This window comes from Scyliorhinus canicula, chromosome 20, assembly GCF_902713615.1.
Source record: "Scyliorhinus canicula chromosome 20, sScyCan1.1, whole genome shotgun sequence".
Lineage (NCBI taxonomy): Eukaryota > Metazoa > Chordata > Chondrichthyes > Carcharhiniformes > Scyliorhinidae > Scyliorhinus > Scyliorhinus canicula.
Genome location: NC_052165.1, coordinates 75,227,499 through 75,254,105, shown reverse-complemented (window position 1 = coordinate 75,254,105; position 26,607 = coordinate 75,227,499). Strand labels below are relative to the sequence as shown.

The window sequence follows — 26,607 nt, the reverse complement described above, 5'->3', positions numbered from 1 at the left end:
ATTCAGAATGTCCAATTCACCGAACAAGCACGTCTTTTGGGACTTGTGCGAGGAAACCGGAGCACCCAGAGGAAATCCACGCAGACATGGGGGGGACGTGCAGACTCCGCTCAGATAGTGACCCAAACTGGGAATCGAACCTGGGTCCCTGGCGCTGTGAAGCAACAGTGCTGCACCCCACAGTGGAGGTGAATCCTCTGCCCTGCCTGTGCGAAGTGACAGGGAACAGACAAAACTGTGGCTGATTGACTATAAAGAACAAGCAGTTATTTTGCTGGTGTGTGACTATTCTCTGGGTGGACCTTGCAAATGATAGTGTATGCAAATTTCTCGAGAAAAGGGGTTGTTAGGATAAAAGCCTTTCAACATTGACGTTGGCAGTCATGTGACTTTTGTGCCATGATATGTAAATAAGGGCTTGAAGTCTGTAGACCTTTTTGCAAACCACGTTAGGGCGTGCAAAGAGCATGTGGTAAGCTTTAGATTTCCTACTTATATTATTGCATCTTCTACTTCAAGCGAGTGCCTTTTATTGCGTTTTCTGTAACTGATAAAATATTGTCAGATGAAGCTATCTTTATTTTTAAATACCTTTGCATTTGATTGTCAAAATATATATATATCAGTAGACTGTTGTGTAAAGTTGTGAATTGAATGTTAATTTCTGAGGTCTTTGTGGGAGGAGCTGGGTAGGTGCAGCTAAGTTTCTGCTGCTGCCTTTTATTTTTGCAAGCAGGTTCTTTGCAACCCCCACCCACCCCCACCCCAGTCGAAATCCAGCCTATGTCAGCCCCCTTTGGATATTCATTCATTTCCCTGCTGGCTTCAGGTTGCTGGTTTTCAGGAGGAAGGCGTTATTAACTGTGTGTGTGTCTCTCTCTCTCGCTCTGTCTCACCCAGGCAGGTTCCCGTTGTGTGAGCTGGGAACACCAAGGCTCCAGCTGATCAGAAAGTCGGTGCTGGGACATCTTTTTAAACGATTGCACTTCTGACTATGACTTTGCCCTGTGACGATGGTGAGTTACAGCAAGTACCCCAGGTGGGGTCTTTTCGCCCACAAATCGTGCACATTATCTGTGGTCTCAGCCAAAGTGATCCGAAATACAGACCATTCCCCTGCCCCGGGGGTTATTCCGGCTGTCTTTCCTGCTCGGGCTGTTTTGGCCGCAAGGATGACCAAAGTGTTGCTATTTCCTGGCGATCTTGTGAAGTTCCCCCGGCGGCAGCCAGTGTGTGTTTGCACTCCGGGCTGGCGGGGGCTGGGGAGGGAGGGGGCTGGGGGGGGAGAGGGTTTGGGGGTTGGGGGGGGAGAGGGTTTGGGGGTTGGGGGGGGAGAGGGTTTGGGGGCTGGGGAGGGAGAGGGTTTGGGGGCTGGGGAGGGAGGGGGTTGGGGGGGGGGAGGGTTGTGGAGGTGGGGAGGGAGGGGGCAGAGGGTGTGTGCGCACTCCGGGCTGGGGAGGGGGGCAGGGGGTGTGTGTGCACTCCGGGCTGGGGAGAGGGAGGGAGGGAGGGGGCAGGGGGTGTGTGTGCACTCCGGGCTGGGGAGGGAGGTGGCAGGGGGTGTGTGTGCACTCCGGGCTGGGGAGGGAGGGGGCAGGGGGTGTGTGTGCACTCCGGGCTGGGGAGGGGGAGGGAGGGGGGCAGGGGGTGTGTGTGCACTCCGGGCTGGGAAGGGGGAGGGAGGGGGGCAGGGGGTGTGTGTGCACTCCGGGCTGGGGAGGGAGGGAGGGGGTGTGTGTGCACTCCGGGCTGGAGAGGGGGAGGAGGCAGGGGGTGTGTGCACTCCGGGCTGGGGAGGGGGAGGGAGGGGGCAGGGGGTGTGTGTGCACTCCGGGCTGGGCAGGGGGCGGGGGAGGGGGAGGGAGGGGGGCAGGGGGTGTGTGTGCACTCCGGGCTGGGGAGGGGGAGGGAGGGGGGCAGGGGGTGTGCGTGCACTCCGGGCTGGGGAGGGAGGGAGGGGGCAGGGGGTGTGTGTGCACTCCGGGCTGGGCAGGGGGCTGGGGAGGGGGAGGGAGGGGGGCAGGGGGTGTGTGTGCACTCCGGGATGGGGAGGGGGAGGGAGGGGGGCAGGGGGTGTGTGTGCACTCCGGGCTGGGGAGGGGGAGGGAGGGGGCAGGGGGTGTGTGTGCACTCCGGGCTGGGTAGGGGGCTGGGGAGGGGGAGGGAGGGGGGCAGGGGGTGTGTGTGCACTCCGGGCTGGGGAGGGGGCAGGGGGTGTGTGTGCACTCCGGGGGGGGGGGGGGGCAGGGGGTGTGTGTGCACTCCGGGCTGGGGAGGGGGAGGGAGGGAGGGGGGCAGGGGGTGTGTGTGCACTCCGGGCTGGGGAGGGGGAGGGGGGCAGGGGGTGTGTGTGCACTCCGGGCTGGGGAGGGGGAGGGAGGGGGCAGGGGGTGTGTGTGCACTCCGGGGAGGGGGAGGGAGGGGGCAGGGGCTGTGTGTGCACTCCGGGCTGGGGAGGGGGAGGGAGGGAGGGGGGCAGGGGGTGTGTGTGCACTCCGGGCTGGGGAGGGAGTGAGGGGGCAGGGGGTGTGTGTGCACTCCGGGCTGGCACACTGGCTATTGAGGCGGTCGGGACAGACCAAGCGGGGCACGAGAATGAAAAGAGAGAACCCCAGCCCGACATAGGGGCGGGGGACAGGGTGGGGGGAGGGGGACAGGCTGGGGGAGCGAGGCGGCAGGGTGGGGGGAAGGGAGAGTTGGGGGGGGGGAGTGGGGGAGAGGGAGAGGGGACAGGGTGGGGGAGAGGGGAGGGAGGGGTTAGGATGGGGGAGGCAGGGGACAAGGTGGGGAAGGGGGCAGGGTGGGTGGGGAGGGAGAGGGAAGGGGTGGGGGGAGGGTGCATGGTGGAGGTGTAAGGGAGGAGGGGGTAAGGGGAGCAGGGTGGAGGGGTGAGGGGGAAAGATGGGGCATAAGGAGGGAGGGGCAGGGTGGAGGAGGGAGGGGGCAGGTGGGATAGTGAGGGGGATGAGGAGGGCCAGGATGGAGAAATGGGGTGGTGATGGGGTACAGGATGAGGGGGTGACAGGGAGGACCTGGGGGTGGGGGGTGAGTGGGTGAAGGGGACAGGGCGGGAGTTGAAGGGGGATGGGGTGAGGGGCAGGATGGGGGTGAGGGGGAGAAGGGTTGGGGGGGTGACTGGGGGACAGGGTGGAGTGGGGGGCAAGGAGGGGGCAGACTTTGGTGGGGGACTTGGGAGGAGTTTTAAATGGGAGACGACTTGTCTTAGGCTATGTATGCCGGGCCATTTAAGCTATTTTTGTGTACGTTCACCTGCAATTTAATCAGCCTGCTGTGCAATGCTAGACTCTGTATTTTAATGGGGAATAACTGAACCTTTTTTGGCGGTGATGTCAGCACTTTTTGGTGATGGAATGCCTGGGTAGAGTGTCTGACAAACTAACTACCTCACTCTGATCTGTTGATATTGTGCAGGAAGGGATGTATTCCGCCTGGATGGGCTAGGTCCATCTGGTACATGTCCAGTATGTGTGTGAGATAAGAGCATTCTTCAGTGAGGGGCAGAATTTCGTGGGCTAGTTCAGAATTTCAGATGTTCAACCAAGAAGATTTTCCAGTTGGCAGACACTAACTATGGGAGTGTCACAAGCATCAGGGCTGGAGACTCGGCTGTTTACAATCTGTATTCATGAATTAGACGAAGGGACAGAGAGAAATGCATCCAAATCAACTGACACGGTGTATGCTGAGCCGGAAAAGCAGCTCGCCACGCGGCGCATGTAGCCGATAAAAGCTGGGAGACCCCGCTCCCGGGATCTACCCGGCTCGCAACACCTCACAAGATTCAGTGTAAATCCCGCTCATTGTGAGCAGGATCACTTTTGAGCAAATCTGCATATTACAGCCAGACAGCTAGCCTCACTCTATGTGCAGCTGAGGTACCTGAGACTTTGGGATACACCCCCTTCACCTCGGGACCAGACCTGGGGGGGGGGGGGTGTCTCCCAGGGGACCGGACCACCCCAGCTGCATGCACTTTGGGCAGGGTGGTGCCCGGGCACCCTGGCAGTGCCACCTGGGCACCCTGGAAGTGCCAACGTGGCACCCTGGCAGTGCCACCGTAGCACCCTGGCAGTGCCACCTTAGCACCCTGGCAGTGCCACCGGGCACCATGGTAGTGCCACATCGGCGGTGCCACCTGGGCACCCTGGCGGTGCCACCTGGGCACCCTGGCAGTGCCACCTGGACACCCTGGCAGTGCCACCTGGACACCCTGGCAGTGCCACATTGGCACCCTGGCAGTGCCACCTCGGTGACAGCTTGGCATTGCTGGGGTGCAGGTCGGCACTGACAAGCTGGCATTTTTGTGCATGCGTGATTTGGCTGGGGTGCCCTTTGTGGGTGTCGGAGGGGATGTGGGGTGGGGCCATTGTTCCGGGGGAAGGTTGGCGATCTCTTGGTACACTGGGGAGTTCCGACGAGTGGAGCTCCACACTATACAAACGGTGCTATGCGCGGCCACAATCACATGTTCCCCATTGAGGCCCCTTATACTGTACAATGCACAATGCGAGTGGCGTTGAATAGCCATGTGTTTCTCGGCACTGTGTGCTAAATGCGCTCGCTATGGGACTTTGTTCTCTTTTCGGTGAATCATGTCTGTAAGCCGTGAGGCTGACAGCATGAGATGGCAAAGGAATCAAGGCAGGCTGAATGGGCAACAAGAAGGGCAGAGTTCAGTGAGCAAAGCTACTGGGTAACTTTAATTCTGTTTTGGAGGACTATTGATAAAGTTGGTAAACTAACCTTGTGCGAGTTTGGCTATCTGATGTCCAAAAATAACATTAGACTCTGTCTTGAGTCTCTGTCGTGTCTACCTCTTCTTCCAGATCTCCTGCTGTTCCCCTCTCTGGCTGTTCTCTCAATTCTCCACTCTCTTACTCTCTCTTTCCCTCCCTCTCTTTGGCTGTTCTCTACCCTCTCCCCCCCATCTCTCTCTCTCCCCTTTTAATATTTCGATCTTCTCCTGCAATGCCTGCATCCATTGAGGACTCTCTCTGAATTTCCCTGCTCCCAGGCCTACTAAGGGCTACTCCAACCTTTGTTGACATCACTGGGCCTCTCTCTAGCTCAAACCAGTGAATGATGACTCCGATAGATGAGGGAGTTGGGAATAGAGGAATGTGGGGGCAGGGTGGGAATAAGTATGAGTGGGAGGAAGGCAGCTGCTCTTTGTGGATTGTAAATGTCACTGAGCCAAATCACAACATTGCGATTTATTGCATGTTCTGGTTTCCTGACACTGAGCTACGATCTAGCTGATTGTCGATTTAAGCATTTTGTTGCACTTTAGTCTGTTTCATACGATGCAGATCCTCCCCCAGCAATACCCACTGGCGAGGTTACACTGCCAGAAGGAAAAGTGAATCGCAATGGCTGGAAATTCTGGCCCCAGTCAAGTCCCTTCATTTTCGAAAAGTTTTTTTTTTCCTAATTAAGGGGCAATTTAGCGTGGCCAATCCTGCACATTTTTTGCGTTGTGGGGGTGAGACCCACGCAGACACGGGGAGAATGTGAAAACTCCACACGGACAGTCACCCGGATCCTCGGTACCGCCGTGAGACAGTAGTGCTAACCACTGCACCGCCCGGAAAAGTATTTTTAATTGGAATTTTAACACTAGTATCAAAATTTACACAGCACAAAAATAATAAGAAAGAAAGAACTTGATCAATAGTCACATCAACAATGTTTTTTTATATATATATATTGCAGGCTTTGTGAGCATGGTCTTCGTAATCAAATTCCCTATTTACAATTGTGTACATAGTTACACAAAAAAACATTTTATTGATATTTATCGTGATGGGAAGAGTCATGTTGAACTGTTGATTTTAAAGGGTGAATAGCATGTTCTACTTCCCTGGTATTTTTACGTGTGGGAGGGGCCTGTGTCCATCCAGGCGTAGGGCCAAACCTCCCTGTCGAGTCCTTTCATAACCTTGAATGTTTCAGTGAGATCCCCTTGAATTCCTCTGAACTCCAGAGAATTTACACTGTCTATGCAATTTACTTGGGAGGGGGGGGCTCCGTCCCCTGTTTTCAGCAGACAGGAAAGCCAGGATGGGGAGAATACAACCAGGATCCCAAAACGGCTGATACGCCGGCAGGATTTCCCACTGAGATTGTCATGCTCCCCTTTCTCTCCCCTGCATCCCCTCCCCACCCTCAACAATGACAGAATGGGGTTTATGCCATTCTGGAGTCCCATTAGCATACAATTACACTTTTATGTGCCATTAGCTAGCCTCCCCCCCCCCCCCCCCGCCACATAGTAAATTCCCTACCCACCCAGAGCGAATCCCCCCCCCCCCCCCCCCCCCCCCCCCACACCATCATGTTGGTGGGGTTGACAACAAGACGTTTCAAATAGGGACCTGATGAAGAGCCCACACCCAACTGGGTGCACAGGTAAGTACAGTCCTCAGGTGGGAGCAGGACACGGCCAGGCATATCCTTGCAACGCTCCGGCACTGCCCTCTGCTTGGAGATCTCCGCTGGGGGGGGGGAGATTTTGTCCCTGGGGTGTTCTCTTGGGGTGAGGTTCCCTGCGGGGGGGGGGGGGGTGTCCAAATCTTTAACATCCGAGTAAGACTTTTAGATTGAAAGAAGTGTAACAGATAACAACACAGTTAAAGGTTAAATTATTTTGCTTGTCGGATGTTGCTGGAGGGGGAGGGGGGGGGGGTGTGCTATTCTGCTGATGTGGGGGGGATCTGAAGTAGGTAATGGAAAGGAGGTCGGGGGTGGAGGCGGCCAAGAGGCGAGCCAAGAATGGCGTGGCGCACGGGCTGGGGGCGGGCCCAAGAAAGGTTATGGCTGATCGGCATGGGGGGGGGGGGGGGGGTTGGGGGTGGGTTGTGCCCCCCAACCAGGCTGATCACCTGCAACGTCAGGGGACTAAATGGGCCAGTTAAAAGGGCACGTGTGTTCGCGCATTTGCCGGCTCTGAGGGCGGACGTAATTATGTTGCAGGAGACACATCTGAAAGTGTCTGACCAGACTAGGCTAAGGAAGGGCTAGATTAGCCAGGTCTTCCATGGACTTGGATTCTAAGTCCAGGGGGTAGGAGTTATGATCAATAAGCGGGTTCAATTTGAGGCGGAATGCGTAGTCGCAGACGGCGGGGGCAGATTCCTTATGGTAAGGGGCAAACTGGAAGGGAGAAGAGTGGTGCTGGTGAACATATATGCTCCGAACTGGGACGACGTTGACTTCATCAAAAAGGTGCTGGGGAAGATCCCGGACCTAGACTCACGTATGTTGATAATGGGGGGGGGACTTTAATACGGTCCTTGACCCGGGGCTGGACCGGTCGTATCCCAGAACGGGTAGACTCCCAGCAATGGCAAGGGAGCTGAAAGGGTTCATGGAGCAAATGGGGGCAGTGGACCCATGGAGAGCCAGACAGCCGACGGGAAGGGGCTACTCGTTTTACTCGCATGTTCATAAGGTATATTCTAGGACTTATTTTTTTATCTTGAGCAGGGACTGTGTAGTGGAGGTAAAGAATAGGGAATACTCGGCAATCACTATCTCGGACCATGCCCCGCATTGGGTAGACCTGCAGGGCGGGGAGGGTGAATTACCAACGTCCGCAATGGAGGTTAGACGTAGGATTGTTGTCAGAGGAGGGGATATGTGAGAGACTTCGGAAGTGTATGCAAAACTACCTGCAGGTGAACGATACGGGTGAGATTTCAGCAGCGACCCTGTGGGAGGCATTGAAGGCAGTAGTGAGGGGGGAGCTGATCTCAATTCGGGCTCACAGGGTCAGGGCGGACAGAGCAGAAATGGACAAATTGGTTCGGGAAGTTTATCGGATAGACGAGGAGCATGCGGGGTCCCCGGGAGCGGACCTGCTCAGGGAGAGACGGAGACTGCAGGCGGAACTGGGTGTTCTATCCACGAGTAGGGCCGTGGAACAACTTAGGAAGGCGAGGGGAGTAGTGTATGAGCATGGGGAGAAGGCCAGCAGATTGCGAGAGCAGCAACTCAGGAAGAGGGAGGCGGCCAGGGAAATAAGTAGAGCGATTGATGGGGAGGGGAGCAGAGTGGAGGACCCGGCAGGACTGAATAAGGTATTCTGGGACTTCTATAGCAAGCTGTACACTTCAGAACCCCCGGAAGAGCCGGAGGAGATGAAAAGGTTCCTGGACAGACTAACCTTCCCAAAAGTAGGCGGGGGACTAGTGGACGGGCTGGGGGCCCCGATTAGAGCGGAGGAGATGTTGGGGGGCCCAAAGGCCATGCAGTCGGGGAAAGCCCCGGGGCCGAATGGATATCCAGGAGAGTTTTTTAAAGTTCTCAGAGATAGTGGGACCGGTCTTGACTAGGGTTTTTAATGAGGCAAGGGACAGAGGGACCCTGCCGCCGCCGATGTCGTAAGCCACCATCTCGCTGATATTGAAGCGGGACAAGGACCCGGAATCCTGCGGGTCATACAGGCCAATCTCCCTGATCAATGTGGATGCCAAGCTCCTGGCCAAGGTCCTGGCGATTAGAATTGAGGACTGTGTATCGGAGGTGATTGGGGACGATCAGACAGGATTTGTGAAAGGCAGGCAGCTGACAGCCAACTTGGGAAGATTGCTTAATGTGATCATGATGCCCCGACAGGCAAGGAGGTGGAGGTAGTGGTGGCAATGGACACTGAGAAGGCCTTCGACCGGGTGGAGTGGGGCTATTTGTGGGAGGTGCTTGGACGGTTTGGGTTCGGGGAGGGACTGGTTAATTAGGTCAGACTATTGTATCAGGCCCCAATAGCTAGCGTTAGGGCAAACAGGATAATGTCAGATTATTTCAGACGACATCGCGGGACCAGACAGGGATGCCCAATCTCCCCGTTGCTGTTCGCGCTGGCCATAGAGCCGTTGGCGATTGCGTTGAGACTGCAAAGGGGTGGAAGGGAGTGACTGGGGGGGGAAGGGGGGGGGGGTGTCCAAATCTTTAACATCCGAGTAAGACTTTTAGATTGAAAGAAGTGTAACAGATAACAACACAGTTAAAGGTTAAATTATTTTGCTTGTCGGATGTTGCTGGAGGGGGAGGGGGGGGGGGTGTGCTATTCTGCTGATGTGGGGGGGATCTGAAGTAGGTAATGGAAAGGAGGTCGGGGGTGGAGGCGGCCAAGAGGCGAGCCAAGAATGGCGTGGCGCACGGGCTGGGGGCGGGCCCAAGAAAGGTTATGGCTGATCGGCATGGGGGGGGGGGGGGGTTGGGGGTGCTTTGTGCCCCCCAACCAGGCTGATCACCTGCAACGTCAGGGGACTAAATGGGCCAGTTAAAAGGGCACGTGTGTTCGCGCATTTGCCGGCTCTGAGGGCGGACGTAATTATGTTGCAGGAGACACATCTGAAAGTGTCTGACCAGACTAGGCTAAGGAAGGGCTAGATTAGCCAGGTCTTCCATGGACTTGGATTCTAAGTCCAGGGGGTAGGAGTTATGATCAATAAGCGGGTTCAATTTGAGGCGGAATGCGTAGTCGCAGACGGCGGGGGCAGATTCCTTATGGTAAGGTGCAAACTGGAGGGGAGAAGAGTGGTGCGGTGAACATATATGCTCCGAACTGGGACGACGTTGACTTCATCAAAAAGGTGCTGGGGAAGATCCCGGACCTAGACTCACGTATGTTGATAATGGGGGGGGGACTTTAATACGGTCCTTGACCCGGGGCTGGACCGGTCGTATCCCAGAACGGGTAGACTCCCAGCAATGGCAAGGGAGCTGAAAGGGTTCATGGAGCAAATGGGGGCAGTGGACCCATGGAGAGCCAGACAGCCGACGGGAAGGGGCTACTCGTTTTACTCGCATGTTCATAAGGTATATTCTAGGACTTATTTTTTTATCTTGAGCAGGGACTGTGTAGTGGAGGTAAAGAATAGGGAATACTCGGCAATCACTATCTCGGACCATGCCCCGCATTGGGTAGACCTGCAGGGCGGGGAGGGTGAATTACCAACGTCCGCAATGGAGGTTAGACGTAGGATTGTTGTCAGAGGAGGGGATATGTGAGAGACTTCGGAAGTGTATGCAAAACTACCTGCAGGTGAACGATACGGGTGAGATTTCAGCAGCGACCCTGTGGGAGGCATTGAAGGCAGTAGTGAGGGGGGAGCTGATCTCAATTCGGGCTCACAGGGTCAGGGCGGACAGAGCAGAAATGGACAAATTGGTTCGGGAAGTTTATCGGATAGACGAGGAGCATGCGGGGTCCCCGGGAGCGGACCTGCTCAGGGAGAGACGGAGACTGCAGGCGGAACTGGGTGTTCTATCCACGAGTAGGGCCGTGGAACAACTTAGGAAGGCGAGGGGAGTAGTGTATGAGCATGGGGAGAAGGCCAGCAGATTGCGAGAGCAGCAACTCAGGAAGAGGGAGGCGGCCAGGGAAATAAGTAGAGCGATTGATGGGGAGGGGAGCAGAGTGGAGGACCCGGCAGGACTGAATAAGGTATTCTGGGACTTCTATAGCAAGCTGTACACTTCAGAACCCCCGGAAGAGCCGGAGGAGATGAAAAGGTTCCTGGACAGACTAACCTTCCCAAAAGTAGGCGGGGGACTAGTGGACGGGCTGGGGGCCCCGATTAGAGCGGAGGAGATGTTGGGGGGCCCAAAGGCCATGCAGTCGGGGAAAGCCCCGGGGCCGAATGGATATCCAGGAGAGTTTTTTAAAGTTCTCAGAGATAGTGGGACCGGTCTTGACTAGGGTTTTTAATGAGGCAAGGGACAGAGGGACCCTGCCGCCGCCGATGTCGTAAGCCACCATCTCGCTGATATTGAAGCGGGACAAGGACCCGGAATCCTGCGGGTCATACAGGCCAATCTCCCTGATCAATGTGGATGCCAAGCTCCTGGCCAAGGTCCTGGCGATTAGAATTGAGGACTGTGTATCGGAGGTGATTGGGGACGATCAGACAGGATTTGTGAAAGGCAGGCAGCTGACAGCCAACTTGGGAAGATTGCTTAATGTGATCATGATGCCCCGACAGGCAAGGAGGTGGAGGTAGTGGTGGCAATGGACACTGAGAAGGCCTTCGACCGGGTGGAGTGGGGCTATTTGTGGGAGGTGCTTGGACGGTTTGGGTTCGGGGAGGGACTGGTTAATTGGGTCAGACTATTGTATCAGGCCCCAAAAGCTAGCGTTAGGGCAAACAGGATAATGTCAGATTATTTCAGACGACATCGTGGGACCAGACAGGGATGCCCAATCTCCCCGTTGCTGTTCGCGCTGGCCATAGAGCCGTTGGCGATTGCGTTGAGAGCTGCAAAGGGGTGGAAGGGAATGACTCTGGAGGGGGGGGGGGGGGGGGGGGGGGGGGGGGGGGGGGGGGACATAGGGTCTCTCTCTATGTGGACGACCTGCTCCTGTATGTGTCGGACCCACTGGCCGGGATGGACAATATACTGGAAACATTGAGAAAGTTTGGCCGGTTGACAGGGTGCAAATTAAATATGGCCAAGAGTGAGATGTTTGTGGTGCAGGCAAGGGGCCAGGAGAATAGACTGAAGGAGCTGCTATTTAGGCTGGTTGAGGAAAGTTTCCGGTACTTGGGGATACAGGTGGCACGAGACTGGGGCAGGTTGCACAAGATAAATTTGACTAGAGTGGTGGAACAAATGAAGAGGGAGTTTTGGAGATGGGATGCACTCCCGCTGTCACTGGCGGGGAGGGTGCAAAAGGTAAAGATGACAATCCTCCCTAGATTCCATTTCATCTTCCAGTGCCTCCCGATCTTTATCCCACGGTCCTTCAAAAGGACTGGCAAAATCATCATGAGCTTTGTCTGGGCGGGAAAATCCCCGCGGGTGAAGAAGGCGATGCTTGAACGGAGCCGCAGCGAGGGAGGGCTGGCATTGCCGAATCTGATCAACTACTTCTGGGCGCCTAACCTAGCCATGATAAGGAAGTGGATGGTTGGTACGGGGTCTATCTGGGAGCGGGTGGAGGCAGCTTCGTGCAGGGGCACCAGTTTGGCAGCCCTGGTCACGGCTCCCCTACCGCTGTCACCGGCCAGGTGCTCCACCAGCCCGGTAGTAGGGGCAGCCTGCGGATATGGGGCCAGTGAATTAGCATGTAGGGGAGGTGGGTGCGTCTGTCTGGGCTCCAGTATGTGATAACCATCGATTTGCCCCCGGGAACGGATGGAGGGTTTCGAACATGGCGGGGGTGAGGAGGGTGGGTGATATGTTCCTGGAGGGGAGCTTTGCGAGTTTGAGGGGCTTGGAGGAGAAATTTGGACTGGTAAGGGGAAATTACTTTAGGTACTCCTTATAGCCTACTTATGGGCAGCACGGTAGCATTGTGGATAGCACAATCGCTTCACAGCTCCAGGGTCCCAGGTTCGATTCCCGCTTGGGTCACTGTCTGTGTGGAGTCTGCACATCCTCCCCGTGTGTGCGTGGGTTTCCTCCGGGTGCACCGGTTTCCTCCCACAGTCCAAAGATATGCAGGTTAGGTGGATTGGCCATGATAAATTGCCCTTAGTGTCCAAAATTGCCCTTAGTGTTGCGTGGGGTTACTGGGTTATGGGGATAGGGTGGAGGTGTTGACCTTGGGTAGGGTGCTCTTTCCAAGAGCCAGTGCAGACTCGATGGGCTGAATGGCCTCCTTCTGCACTGTAAATTCTATGTACTTACAGATGCGGGACTTTGTCCGCAGACAGGTCCCATTCTTCCCACGCCTCCCGCTAATAGGGATCCAAGACAGAATAGTCTCCAGAGGAGAGGGTAGAGTCCCAAACGGAGGAACTGAAACTCAAATGGGAGGAGGAACTTGGCGGGGAGATGGAGGACGGGCTGTGGGCAGAAGCCCTGAGTAGGGTAAACTCAACTGCAACATGTGCCAGGCTCGGCCTGATTCAATTTAAGGTCGTTCACCGGGCCCACATGACGGTAGCTTGGATGAGCAAATCCTTTGCGGTAGAGGACAAGTGTGCTAGATGTGTGGGTGTCTTGGACTCATGTTTTGGGCTTAAGGAGTACTGGGAGTGATTTGCGGGGATCATATCCCGGGTGCTTAAAAACAAGGGTGGTGGTGAGTCCAGGGGTGGCGATTTTCGGGGTTTCGGAAGACCCGGGAGTCCAGGGAGAGAAAGAGGCCGATGTTCTGGCCTTTGCTTCCCTGATAGCCCAGCGGCGAATACTGCTGGCATGGAGGGACTCAAAACCCCCGAAGACCAAACTATGGCTTTCGGACATGTCAAGTTTTCTGGGTATGAAAAAAATTAAGTTCGCCTTGAGGGGATCTGTTCTGGGGTTCGCCTGAAGGTGGCAACCATTCATCGACTTCTTCGCGGGAGAGTGAACGTCAGCGGTGGGGGGGGGGGGGGGGGGAGGAGGGAGATTAGAGTAGAGTAGGAGGTATAAATAGGTGGGTAGTGTCTATGGGACAGGAGCGTGCTTGTGCAGTATGGTTTGATTGAAGATTTAGTTTTACATTGATATTTGCACATTTTTGTTTTTTTTTGTTATCTGTAACTGTTTACAATGCTGAAAAATACCTCAATAAAATTGTTTGTTTAAAAAAAAATGATTTTGCTTGTCACAAGGAGAGAGGCCGCTGGAATCAAGGGTCACAGCAGGCACACTAAGGAACATGAGGGATGTAGAGATCTTTATACACAGAAGAACCCATCCCCCCTCACAGGTGATACAGTGATAATTGCTGAGCCTTTCAGTTGGCTCACAGAGGCAAAGGGGCTGGTTTAGCTCACTCAGCTAAATCGCTGGCTTTTAAAGCAGACCAAGCAGGCCAGCAGCACGGTTCGATTCCCGTACCAGCCTCCCCGGACAGGTGCCGGAATGTGGTGACTAGGGGCTTTTCACAGTAACTTCATTGAAGCCTACTCGTGACAATAAGCGATTTTCATTTTTCATTTTCAATTCCAATACAAAGAAGAGGTGATCAGTGACGTCAATGCCTCCTGCAGTGATTTTACAGAGATTAATACATATTAGCAATACAAAGGCTGTGCTAATCGACTGATGTCACTGGCTCCGATGGTACTGTTTGAACAATTGTGTGTGTCACCATACAAACTGAATTGATCTCGTCAAGATATCGATTAAATTCAAGACCATGCAATCAATTTACAAGCGGCCACCTGTCTGCTAACTGAAGTAATGAGGTACTAAAGCAATTCGCAGTGAGACCCTTTAAGACTTTGTCATGTATCCCATGAGGCTTTAGACGGTCAAGTTAGGTTTCCACATTCCCTCCTTTTGTCATATATTTATGACATTACTCTGGCATCATCCTTTTCAGCTCAGTCAGGTACTGGTCTTCTGGGAGTTTTTCAGCAGTCAGGGCCATTGTGGTGGGCAGGGGATCTATGCTCTTGGTTGCCATGTGGCAGCAACCCTTTATGGCATTTCCAAGGAAGCAGATGCAAATGCATAGCCCCACTATTGGGACAATGCCTTGCAATATGGACTTGCCCAGGCCACCTAACAAATCCTCCAGCCAATTGTCCCAACGTCCCCATGGAGACCCATCATGTATTTTGGCTGCCTCCTTCCTGATGTGGGCAGCTAGGTTTGTAATGTTTTCTGAGGCGTCTGGTATATATGTGCAGCATTCTGACCCTATTAGGGCGCAAGATCCTCCTTTTTCTGCGAGCAAGAAATCTAAGGCCATCCTATTATGTCGGGCTATCATTCGTATGGCAACCATTTTGGCTGTTATTTCGTCCAGTGCCCCTGCAGTGCCATTTGCTATCACCTCTAAAGCTGCTGCCGGAGTTGAATCAATCTCTTCACGAGATCAATTCAGTTTATATGGTGTCACACACACACCATTGTTCAAACAGTACCATCGGAGCCAGTGACGTCAGTCGATTAGTACAGCCTTTGTATTGCTAATGTATATTCATCTCTGTAAAATCACTGCAGGAAACATTGGCGTCACTGATCACCTCCCGGGCTAGTTTTCCTGCTCCATATGATGGGAACAAAATGACAAAGAAACGCTCTGTTTCTGTGATGGCTCTCCTGCCTCAGGGATGCACAAGCTTTCTTGGAAGTGAGGGTGAGTGATAGATATAGGGCATCATGAATCCTAAATAACATGATCCTGACCAGTTGATAGATAACCAGGGGTAGGCCCTGTACCCGCAGATAAAATATGTCCCATTATATGACGCATAGTGGGCTATCCCTTCTACTTGTAGGCTAACATGTTCTTAATTCCTTTAAGGAGTGAGGAGTAGGAGCTCTGGGAGAAGTTGAAAGAACGTGTGCAGTACCTATTACCTACTTCTTCCCCACCAGCCAGACTCCTGTATAGGCATATGCTGCTCTTGGGGGCCCCTCGCCCAGTGATATTAGTGAGGAGGAGGACGGTCAGCCTATGGGATGTGTTGTACAGCCTGATAAGGCTGCCATCAAGTATCCTTCGGATCTCCAGGTCATCAAGTCCCCTTCACTACCGGTACTGTAGCTATCCCCATTTGTGGAGGCTCCTTCCTTTCTCCCTTTTCTGTGGGAGTCATTTTGGAAAGGTACCACTTCATAGTTTGTGAGGTGCTTAAAGAGATAGGTCTTAGTGGTATTCCCCCTTTACTGTGTATGGGCACATGGGTACAGATCCAACAGTTAGATAGGTTGGCTCCTCTTGTGTATACATATAACATGTGATGGAAAGTGTTCATATGTAGTCCAGTAATTGTCCCATTAAGCAGAAAATTGCCAGCATTGTGAATCCTGTCCCCCAGTTTCCGGGTTGGGGGCTCTTTTGCAGTGCGATGCGTGTATCCATGTAGGTCGCTTCTTAACCTTCACTGCGGTGTTGGTCGTCAGTAGAATCTGGAATGGACCCTCAAATCTTGGGTGTAGATTGGTCTTCCTCTTGAAATCTTTGATGTATACAAAGTCTCCTGTTTCAAGGCTATGACATTTTTCCTCTGCTGGATCCACCTGGGCTTCCTTAACCTGCGAATGAAATCTAGAAATACTTTTTGTCAGGGCAGTACAGTAGTTCACCATGCTTTCGTCCATCTTGTGAATGTCTATTTGCTTTGCCGTGCACGGTGCTGAGAAAGGTAGTCTCTGAGGTCTCCCCATAATCTCATGGGGCGATAGTCCTGTTGCCCTGTTGGTTGCTGACCTTATTACCATTAGTGCCAAAGGTAATAGTTCAACCCATTTTAGTCAAGTTTCATCGCACAGCTTTGCTAACTTATTTTTCAAAACTCCATTGTATCATTCCACCAGTCCTGGCTGACTGTGGATGGTAGCTGCAGTGAAAGTTTTGGCTAATTTGTAGAGCTTTACACATTTCTCGTATAATAGTTCCTGTGAAATGTGACCCATTGTCGCTCGATTAGTTTTCCGGGTTGCCAAATCGTGGCACAATTTCTTTTCACAGAAGCTCAGCAGCCGTAGTTGCATCATTGCATTTACATGGAAAAGCTTCTATCCAGCGAGAGAATACATCTATAATTACTAAAACATATTTAAAACCCATACATGGGGGTAGTTCAATAAAATCTATGTGTAAACTTACAAAAGGTCCTGTGGGATTTGGGTGGGAGGCAGACTGTACTTTTTCCGTTTTTCCCGGATTTATGGTTTGGCAAGTGATACATTGTTCACTAATTTGTTTTGCAATTGCCGAAATACCTGGTGCATACCATGTTTTGGCAATAGTCTGCTATCCCCCCTTTGCCCGCATGTGTGAATGTATGAACGCATCGGGTGATCCATGGGAGTAAAGATTTGGGTGCCACCATATGGCCATCATGGTGAACCCAGACTCCTTCAGGGGTCTTTGTACATTGATTCTGTAACCTCATCAGAATTTGCCAGGGACTGGAAGGTCACTACATCATCAATTGTAGGTGGTGAATCACCAGGCTTGGAATCTCTTGAAACATAGACAGTTACTTGCGCACACGTGTCTGATAGTGCCGCCTGTTTGGCAGCTTCATCTGCCCTCCCATTTCCTATTGAAATTTTGTACCCTGTGTGGGCCTGACATTTTAAAATTGCCAATTGCTTTGGGGTCTGAATTGCCCGTAAAAGATTGTCTACTAATTCTGCATTTTTAATAGTTGAGCCTGATGATGTTAGAAGTGGGCAGCATGGTAGCATGGTGGTTAGCATAAATGCTTCACAGCTCCAGGGTCCCAGGTTCGATTCCCGGCTGGGTCACTGTCTGTGTGGAGTCTGCACTTCCTCCCCGTGTGTGCGTGGGTTTCCTCCGGGTGCTCCGGTTTCCTCCCAAGGTCCAAAGATGTGCGGGTTAGGTGGATTGGCCATGCTAAATTGCCCGTAGTGTCCTAAAAAGTAAGATTAAGGGGGCGGTTGTTGGGTTACGGGTATAGGGTGGATACGTGGGTTTGAGTAGGGTGATCATTGCTCGGCACAACATCGAGGGCCGAAGGGCCTGTTCTGTGCTGTACTGTTCTATGTTCTATAAGTCCCCTGAATTTCCAAATCTGTCCATAATCATGGGCCACCCCAAAGGCATACCTTGAATCCGTATAAATATTTACGGCCTTGCTAGTGGCTAATATACAAGCGCGTACAAGGGCAAATAATTCAGCTTGTTGAGCTGAAAAATTATCTGGAAGGGTGGCTGCCTCTATGGTTTCATGGGGTGACACGATAGCATAGCCAGCGCAGCATTTTCCTACCTGATTTCTGAGCGCTGACCCATCTACAAAATATGTTAACTCTGGGTTGGTCAGGGGTACCTCGCCGAGGTCTGCACGTGGCTTAGTTACTGGGTGGGTAACCATCACACAACAGTGAGGTATGCCATCGTCGGTGTTGGGTAGTAGGGTAGCAGGGTTGAGGGTTGGACATTGCTTAATAGTTAGATTAGTGTTTGTCAAAAGTTCTACTTCGTACCTAATTGTCCGTGCCGGAGTCAGGTGCTGGGTTGCGCCTTTAGTGAGGAGTATTTCGACTGCGTGGGGCACATGTAGAGTGGCCTGGTGATTCAGGGTGATCGTCTGGGCTTGTTGTACTGCATAATATGCAGCGGCTAGGGCTGGCAAGCAGCCCGCAGGCTTCTTGCCACTGGGCCTAATTGAGTGCTCAATCCTGGGAACCCTCCCTGCCCCAGGGATCCTGGACTGAATAGTTAGCCTGCGGGCTGTCTGGTACGTGTCCACCCCTCCCACGGCCTCTTCATTATGCTGGTTCCAATTCTGTTGGTAATGGGGTTTTAGGTGGGGACAGTCCTTAGCCCAACCCCCTAGTTGTCCGCAGTTGTGACAACCCTCGTGGATTGTCTGTGGGCATTCACTGGCCCAGTGACCTAGTTGGCCACAGGTGCGGCAGCCCACTTTGTCCGTCTGTGTCCTACGTGGTCCCCTGTAACCTCCGAATCCTCTCCTAGGCCCCGTTTGTGGTGTGGGTATTGGGGAAACTGTGCGTATTCTCCAGATTCCTTTTCCAAAAGTCCAGTAGTTCGTTCAAACAGGACTGTATTCTTATTCTTAGACCCTACTCCTTTCTTCTAAGTCTCGGAGCATGGAGACTACTTTAGTTAGGGATTCTTGCCTCCAGCCCAGGCAGATTAATTTAAGGGCAGATCTGAAATCAGGTCGCAGACCGTTGACGATGGCACTAATAGTGGGCCCTTCTGATGCGGGTTTGGTTAGCCCAGAGCATTGTTCCATGAGTCCCTCTACCCTTTGGGCATAATCCTGGACATTTTCATCCTTTCTGTGTGGCCTCCATTGTCTTGGACCAATTTGTCTTTTTGGGGAGGTTTTCGTTGGGGGGCCTTGTAGCAATCTGTCCAAAAGTTAACACATGGCCTCGTGGTTGGTCCTGCATTTGGGCTCTCTCGATGGGTTATAAACCCTTGGAATTTGATTTCAAAATCTTTGAACCGGTCTTTTAGCCAAGCCTTAATAAGTATTTCTCCATCTAAAATGCTCGGTTCATGGCAGAGAACAATGGTTTTAAGTTGGTCCAGTGCTTTCTCTAATTCCGTCTCAGGGCTTCCTCAACCATAGGCCTCAACTCTGCATTTGTCCATGGTCTATGCGCAGGCATTGGTTGGCCACCTGGGCCACCGTGAAAATATCGTAAGGGCATTTGCGGTCCTTACTGCGTACCTGGTCTCGTGGTGCTGGATGGTAATGGTTCCTGCCTGCCTTCTGCTCCGTTTGACGCACTTGTTAGTAAGCTAGCAGTGTCTGACGAGGGAGGAGGTGGCGGCGGTAACACTGGGGGGCTTTCCTCAACTAAGGGAGTTGGGGCAGTGGTGGCGGGGGCGGCATGTATGGTGGTGGGACTTCTAACCACATTTGCTGGATTTCTTGCTCCTCGCTACTTGACCATTGCGGCGCAGTGGCTCGGCGCTGAGTCATCTGTCCTGGAAATTTGCGTCCCTTTTTGTCCTTATTTAGGGTTGCCTTGTGGCTGGTTTCTGCATTTTTCTCTGCGTCTTTCTGCCTCTCTCTTCCAGTCCCCAAATGCTGACCAATTTACCTTTTTTGTTTCCTTTTTGCCCTGGGTCCCTACTCGTCAGGCGTTCTTCTAGGCATGAAATTCCTTCTAAGTTAAATAATCCGTCGGGCGGGAATGGCCTATTCCCCCCTTTTGTCCATTTTACCCAATTTTTTAAATGGCCTACAGATGACTGGCCATAATTCTGGAGCATAAAATAGGCTGGTATGCCCTCTGGTTGTGCTTTACTTGCTCTGGTTCCCATTCTTTCAACCTGGGGTGATAGGTAGTTTAAACTCTGGTATCACTATCCCTTAGTCCAGGCTGTTTCAGTTTACAGGGGTTACAACAGTTCTTAAACATGCATACAACTTATAGATACTTATGCTTTAACTAATTATATGATCAATTCTCGATCTACGTTGTTCGCCACTATAGATCGTGTCCTTACTTATACAATTCTAACTTATCAAAGCTTCTGGCCGAATCCTTCTTGGGCGTCTCCGACAACGCTCAGTACAAATACTGCCAACTTTGAATGTGTTCCCAACACGTGTTACAGTACGCAAGATTGCCCATGGCAAAGCCTTTTACCTTTTAAATTTTTTTCTCTTTAACGTCCACTATGTATCGGCTGTCCGCGACAGTGCCTTTTACCTTTAACCTCTCTAGGTTGTTCCTTTTTAACTGTGGAGTTACTTGCAGGACCTGTGTTTTCAAAAACCCTGGTCTCTTGTTTTTGATCTGTAAGAGAAAATGTTTTTAAAAAGTAACCAGGTCCTGGAGTGCAGAGTCTTACTGATCCCAGTATGTGGGCCAGCGGGAGCAGAATGTGCTTGACCTAGGCAACCGCTGAGAAAATCCCAAAGTATTGCCTTGTATACTTGTGGTTTTTCCCCTCAGCCGTCCACCAAGTACTTGCCTTCATCCACTCCTACTGGGGTCAGAATAAGTGATCTCGGTGGAACCTCCAAATTACTGTTGAAACCTTTAACATCCGAGTAAGACTTTTAGACTGAAAGAAGTGGAACAGAAAACAACACAGTTAAAGGTTAAATGATTTTACTTGTCACAAGGAGAGAGGCCACTGGAATCAAGGGTCACAGCAGGCATACTAAGGAACATGAGGGATGTAGAGATCTTTATACACAGAAGAACCCACCCCCCCCCCTCACAGGTGATACAGTGATAATTGCTGAGCCTTTCAGTTGGCTCACACAGACAAAGGTACAATTCCGATACAAAGAAGAGGTGATCAGTGACGTCATTGCCTCCTGCAGTGATTTTACAGAGATTAATATACATTAGCAATGCAAAAGCTGTGCTAATCGACTGACGTCACTGGCTTCGATGGTACTGTTTGAACAATTGTGTGTGTCACCATACAAACTGAATTGATCTTGTCAAGAGATCGATTAAACTCAAGACCATACAATCAATTTACAAGGGGCCATCTGCCTGCTAACTGAATTAATGAGGTACTAAAGCAATTCACAATTCAAGACTTTATGTCATGTATCCCATGAGGCCTCAGACGGTCAAGTTAGGTTTCCACAGGAGGGGAGGGTGATTTTGCAACAAACGTGTCGATGCAGGTACACGCCCAGCTGCGAAGCCGGAGAATTCCGTCCAAAGAGCTGGCACAAAATTATTTTCAAAAGAGCATGCAGAAAAGAAAAATGGTCAAAATGAGTTGAGGCGAGGTGTCCCGAAGCACGGGAGGTTCGAGAGCCCGAGGCTGACAGGGTCCCGATGTGCAGGTTCAGGGGTAAGCCTGCAAGGGGGGGGGGGGGGGGGGGGGGGGTGGCAGCAATGCCTCCACATGGACTTCAATTAAGCAGAAAGGTTCTCGATCTTATTTTTACAAAGGACTTTGGATAAAAGGCAAATAATTGCTGCAGTTATAAAACGTTCAAAAGCTTAATTAAGGGCTGGCAAAAGAAAGCAGTGGTGCAACTTAAGAGTAAAGAAAAAAGAAACACTCTGTACCTGCATTGATAAATTTGTTGCAAAATGCAAAGGGAAGCTACCTCCGAGCAACTACAGCCTGTATGAGGGGAGAGAGAGACCGCTATACAGTCTTAAAGTGGCAATACCCTTAAAGAGTTAATACATTTAAAGTGGCAATGCACTTAAAGGAGAAACCACAAGAAGGAACAAACCGTTATGGACAGGAAGATTAGGGAAGACCCCAGATAGAGGAAAACTCTCAATGGTCCATAAGCATGTCGGACCTCAAGGAAGAGGCAACAGAAGACAACAAAAGCAGAGACAAAGGATGACCTTAGAAAGAATAGGCACCAAAGAAACCGGAAAGGAAGAGGCACAGGAAGACCCCAGCAGGAGGGCAACTAGAGAATTGCTGAATGGAAACAAGACAACACTTTGTCGGTTACAGACCAGACCAACAGCGAAGCCAAAAAAGGGTCTGGCCGAAGTTAAGAAAAGTAGAAATGAAGATTCCATTTGTGAAAGGTATATGTCCGGTAAAAACATGATTGATTCTCCTCTGAGGAATCACAAATGAAAGACTTCAAAAGAAATGAGGAACTATTGAGCATGAAGAGAAATGAGCAGAAAGAATGAATGCTCGAGAGAAGACATTGGAACAGCAAGATGAAATGACAGACAGCAAACCTGGAGAATAATATAGTTGGAAATTTATTTTTCAATATATATGAAAGGTAAGAGAGAGGCAAAAAATAGACATTGGACCACTGAAAAATGTGGCTGGAGAAATAATAATGCAAAACAAAGAAATGGCAGAGGAACTGAACAGTTACTTTACATCAGTCTTCACGGTGGAAGATACCAGTGGGATGCCAGAGCTCCAGGAGAACCGGGGGTAGAGGTGAGTGCAGTGACCATTACTAAGGAGAAGGTTCTGGGAAAACTGAAAGGTCTGGCTAAGTCTCCTAGACCAGATGGACTACACCCCACGGTACTAAAAGAGATAGCTGAGGAGATTGTGGAGGCATTGGTGGTGATCTTTCAGGAATCACTGGAGGCAGAAAGGGTCCCAGAGGACTGGAAAGTGGCTAATGTAACACCGCTGTTTAATGTATCACCGCTGTTTAAGAAAGGAGAGAGGCAAAAGATGGGGAATTACAGGCCGGTTAGCCTGACTTCGGTCATTGGTAAGATTTTAAGAGTCCATTATTAAAGATGAAATCGTGGAGTACTTGGAAGTGCATGATAAAATAGGATTGAGTCAGCACGGCTTCGTCAAGGGAAGGTCATGTCTGACAAATCTGTTAGTTCTTAGTTACACAAAGGAGAACCAATGGACATGATTTATCTGGATTTCCAGAAGGCCTTTGACATGGTAGAATCATAGAATGTACAGTGAAGCAGGAGGCCATTCGGCCCATCGAGTCTGCACTGGCCTTTACAAAGAGCACCCTACTCAAGCCCTTATCTACCCTATCCCCGTAACCCTGTAACCCCCACTTAACCTTTTTGGACACTAAAGACAATTTAGCATGGCCAATCCACCTAACCCACACATCCTGTGGAGGAAACCGGAGAGCCCGGAGGAAACCTACGCAGACGCAGGGAGAACGTGCAGACTCCGCACAGACAGTGACCCAGCCGGGAATCGAACCTGGGACCCTGGAGCAGTGAAGCAACTGTGCTAACCACTATGCTACCATGCTGCCCTATGTGCCGCACAGGAGACTGTTAAATAAGTTAAGAGCCCATGGTGTTAAGGGTAAGATCTTGGCATGGATAGAGGATTGGCTAACTGGCAGAAGGTAGAGAGGGGATAAAGGATGGCAGCCGGTTACTCGTGGTGTGCCTCAGAGGTCGGTGCTGGGACCACAACTTTTCACAATATACACTAATGATCTGGAAGAAGGAACTGAAGGCACTGTTTACAGATAGTACAAAGATCTGTAGAGGGACAGGTAGTATTGAGGAAGCAGGTGGGCTGCAGAAGGACTTGGGACAGGCTAGGAAAGTGGGCAAAGAAGTGCGGGATACAATGTGGAAAAGTGTGAGGTTATGCACTTTGGGAGGAGAAATGGAGGCATAGACTATTTTCTAAATGGGGAAATGCTTTGGAAAATCAGAAGTACAAAGGGAGTCCTTGCTCACTTGATTCTCTTGAGGCTAACGTGCAGGTTCAGTCGGTAGTTAGGAAGGCAAATGCAATATTAGCATTCATGTTAAGAGGGCTAGAATACAAGACCAGGGATGTACTTTTGAGGCTATATAAGGCTATGGTCACACCCCATTTGGAGTATTGTGATCAGTTTTGGGCTCCGCATCTAAGGAATAATGTGCTGGCCTTGGAAAGGGTCCAGAGGAGGTTCACAAGAATGATCCCTGGAATGAAGAGCTTGTCGTATGAGGAACGGTTGAGGTCTGTACTCGTTGGAGTTTAGAAGGATGAGGGGGGATCTTTATTGTAGAGGAAACCCACACAGACACGGGGAGAAAGTGCAGACTCCATACCGACAGTCACCCAAAGTTGGAATTGAGTTGGAACAGTCCTTGGAGCTGTGAGGCAGCAGTGCTGACCAAGAGCCAATATAATAAAATGGTGGAGGAAAAAGCTGCTGAATTGAAACGTTGGAAAGAGAAGAAACTTAATCACACGACCTATGTACCAGAAACCGAGCACCAAGATCATTCCCCCACACGTGACAGACTGAGATTGTGAAAGAACTGTCAAAACCTAAGACTTTGTTGTATTGTCGTGTTGTATTGTCAAATGTGCCTGCATGTATTCTAATGTAAGATGCTCGGCAGAGCAAGGGTCAATATGAGGCTAGAGAGTGGCACCGCCCACTGAGTAATGTATGTCGTCACATGGTCAGAGAACAGTCTAGAACCAGAGCACTCGGAGGAAACACACGCAGAAATGGGGAGAATGTGCAAACTCTACACAGTCACCCGAGGCCAGAATTGATCCCTGATTCCTGGCGCTGTGAGGCAGCAGTGCTGACCACTGAACCACCCTATATCCTCTACATATCTAATATTATCTCCAACTCCGCCTTGTATATTCACCTTTTTGGGTGGCATTGTACTGACTGATTTTTGGAAATCCAAGCACACTGAATTTATTGTTTCCTGCTTATCACCTAACAATCACATCCTCAAAAATCTCCAATAAATTTGTCAAACACAATTTTCCTCAGCGCATTAAGAATAGATTCAAACCCTTTCCTGATGACTGACGTCAGACTAACTGGCCTCGAGCTCCCTGCTTTCCATCTCTCTCCTTTTGAAAAGCAGTGTTACATTTGCCAACTTCTAATCCATCGGGACCATTTTAGAATCGAGGGAATTTTGGAAAATAACTAACACATCCACTATCTCTGCAGCTATCTCTTAGAATACTCGGATGTAGGCCATCAGGTCCTTGGGATTTGTCATATATTAGTCCCTCGAGCTTCTCCAGTTCCCTTTCTCAGGTGATGTTAATTATCTCGATTTCCTCACCCTTCTCCCCTAGGCTACCTTCTATTTCTGGTATGTAATTTGTGTATTCTGCTGTGAAGACAGACATTAAAATATTTGTTCAATGTCTTAGCCATTTCCTCATTCCCCATGATAATTTCTCCTGCGTCTACCCCCCCCCAACCAACGTTTGATAGCTCTTTGGGTTCTAAAATGCCCACGTTCTTCCGAATTGGTGCTACTCTTCACCACAATATTATAAGCCTCTTTACTTAGATTAAACGAGTACGTGACCAATGGATTGTCTTGCGGATTTTTTTTTATTTACCGGGACAGCCCGGTGGCGCAGTGGTTAGCACTGCTGCCTCACGGCGCCGAGGACCCGGGTTTGATTCTGCTCCCGGGCCACTGTCCCCGTGTCTGCGTGGGTCTCACCCCCAGAAACCAAAAATGTGCAGTGTAGGTGGACTGGCCACACTAAATTTGCTCCTTAATTGGAAAAAAGAGAATTGGGTATCACATTTTGAATTGTTTCTGTAAATGTAACTCTATTTATCTACAGCCATATCTTTTAATCTGCCATCAATATTAGTCAGTTTGTCCCTCCTGACTAAGTGACTGACATTGTTTATTAATAATAATAATCGTTTATTGTCACAAGCCGGCTTCAATAAAGTTACTGTGAAAGCCCCTCGTCGCCACATTCCGGCGCCTGTTCGGGGAGGCCAGTATGGGAATTGAACCCGCGCTGCTGCCATTGTTCTGCACTACAAGCCAGCTATTTAGCGCACTGTGCTAAACCAGCTCCCATAAAGTTTAAGTGGTTAGCACTGCTGCCTCAGGGTGCCGAGGTCAAATCCCGGCTCTAGATCACTGCCCGTGCGGAGTTTGCACATTCTCCCCGTGTTTGTGTGGGTTTCACCCCCATAACCCAAAGATGTACAGGTTAGGTGGATTGCCCCTTAATTGGAAAAATTAAAAAACATTTAAGGTTCTACTTTGGGGCAGGAGTATGTCCCTTTCACATTTAACGGGGAATTCAGTTGTACCAGGCCAAGTCACCTGAACAAAGCCACCTGAACAGGCTGATCAATAAAGTAAGTTTTGTGCTGTTTCCAACTCTTCCAATCAGGGGCTGGAGAAACTGGGTTCAGCACAAAACTCAATTGATTGATCAGCCTGGTCAACCGGGGGACTCCAAGGATGATCTGGGTTCTCCGGAACCCAATTTAGGAACCCCTGGTTTAAGGTAATGAATGAAATGCCAAGCAATGGCTGCTTTGTCCTGGATGTTGTCGAGCTTATTGATCCTGGAATAGGGAGAGGGAACATCAGGCAGGGTTCCTGCTCCTGATCAGTACTGAGTGACCCTGGCAGTAAATGGTCATCAGAGGTTGATGACGGCAGAAACCAAGATTATATCTTATCAGGTGAATAATGGTGAAGCTCGCACATGGATAATGCACATGGAGGAGCATTCATCGAAGTGTGAGGAGGTGAGACTGGAGAATAAAACCATGCTGGGAGGAAGGGGTAAGGAGGGTGATAAATCGCCCCTAAACCTTTTAATTGTAGATTTTGTAGAGGTGATAATTTTGACAATTATCGATATTATTGCTTCAAAACATTGATCTTGAGGCAACGTGCAGAGCTTGTATAAAAGCAAATTACTGTGGATGCCCGAATCTGAAACAAAATCTCTGGAGCTTAGAAAATACTGAACAATCTCAGCAGGTCCGACAACATCTGTGGAGAGAGAGAGAGAGAACAGAGCTA

General features: G+C 50.9%; 1 protein-coding gene across 1 annotated transcript in view; it reads left to right on the top strand.

The window, feature by feature from the left end:
• Positions 1-418: 418 nt before the first annotated feature.
• The window catches only part of LOC119954765, a 108,757-nt gene continuing 82,568 nt past the window's right edge, over positions 419-26,607 (top strand). The window contains exons 1-2 of the mRNA XM_038780305.1: positions 419-472; positions 901-1,016. The gene's annotated coding sequence lies outside the window, so the exon portion shown is untranslated. The remainder of the gene's footprint in view (positions 473-900; positions 1,017-26,607) is intronic.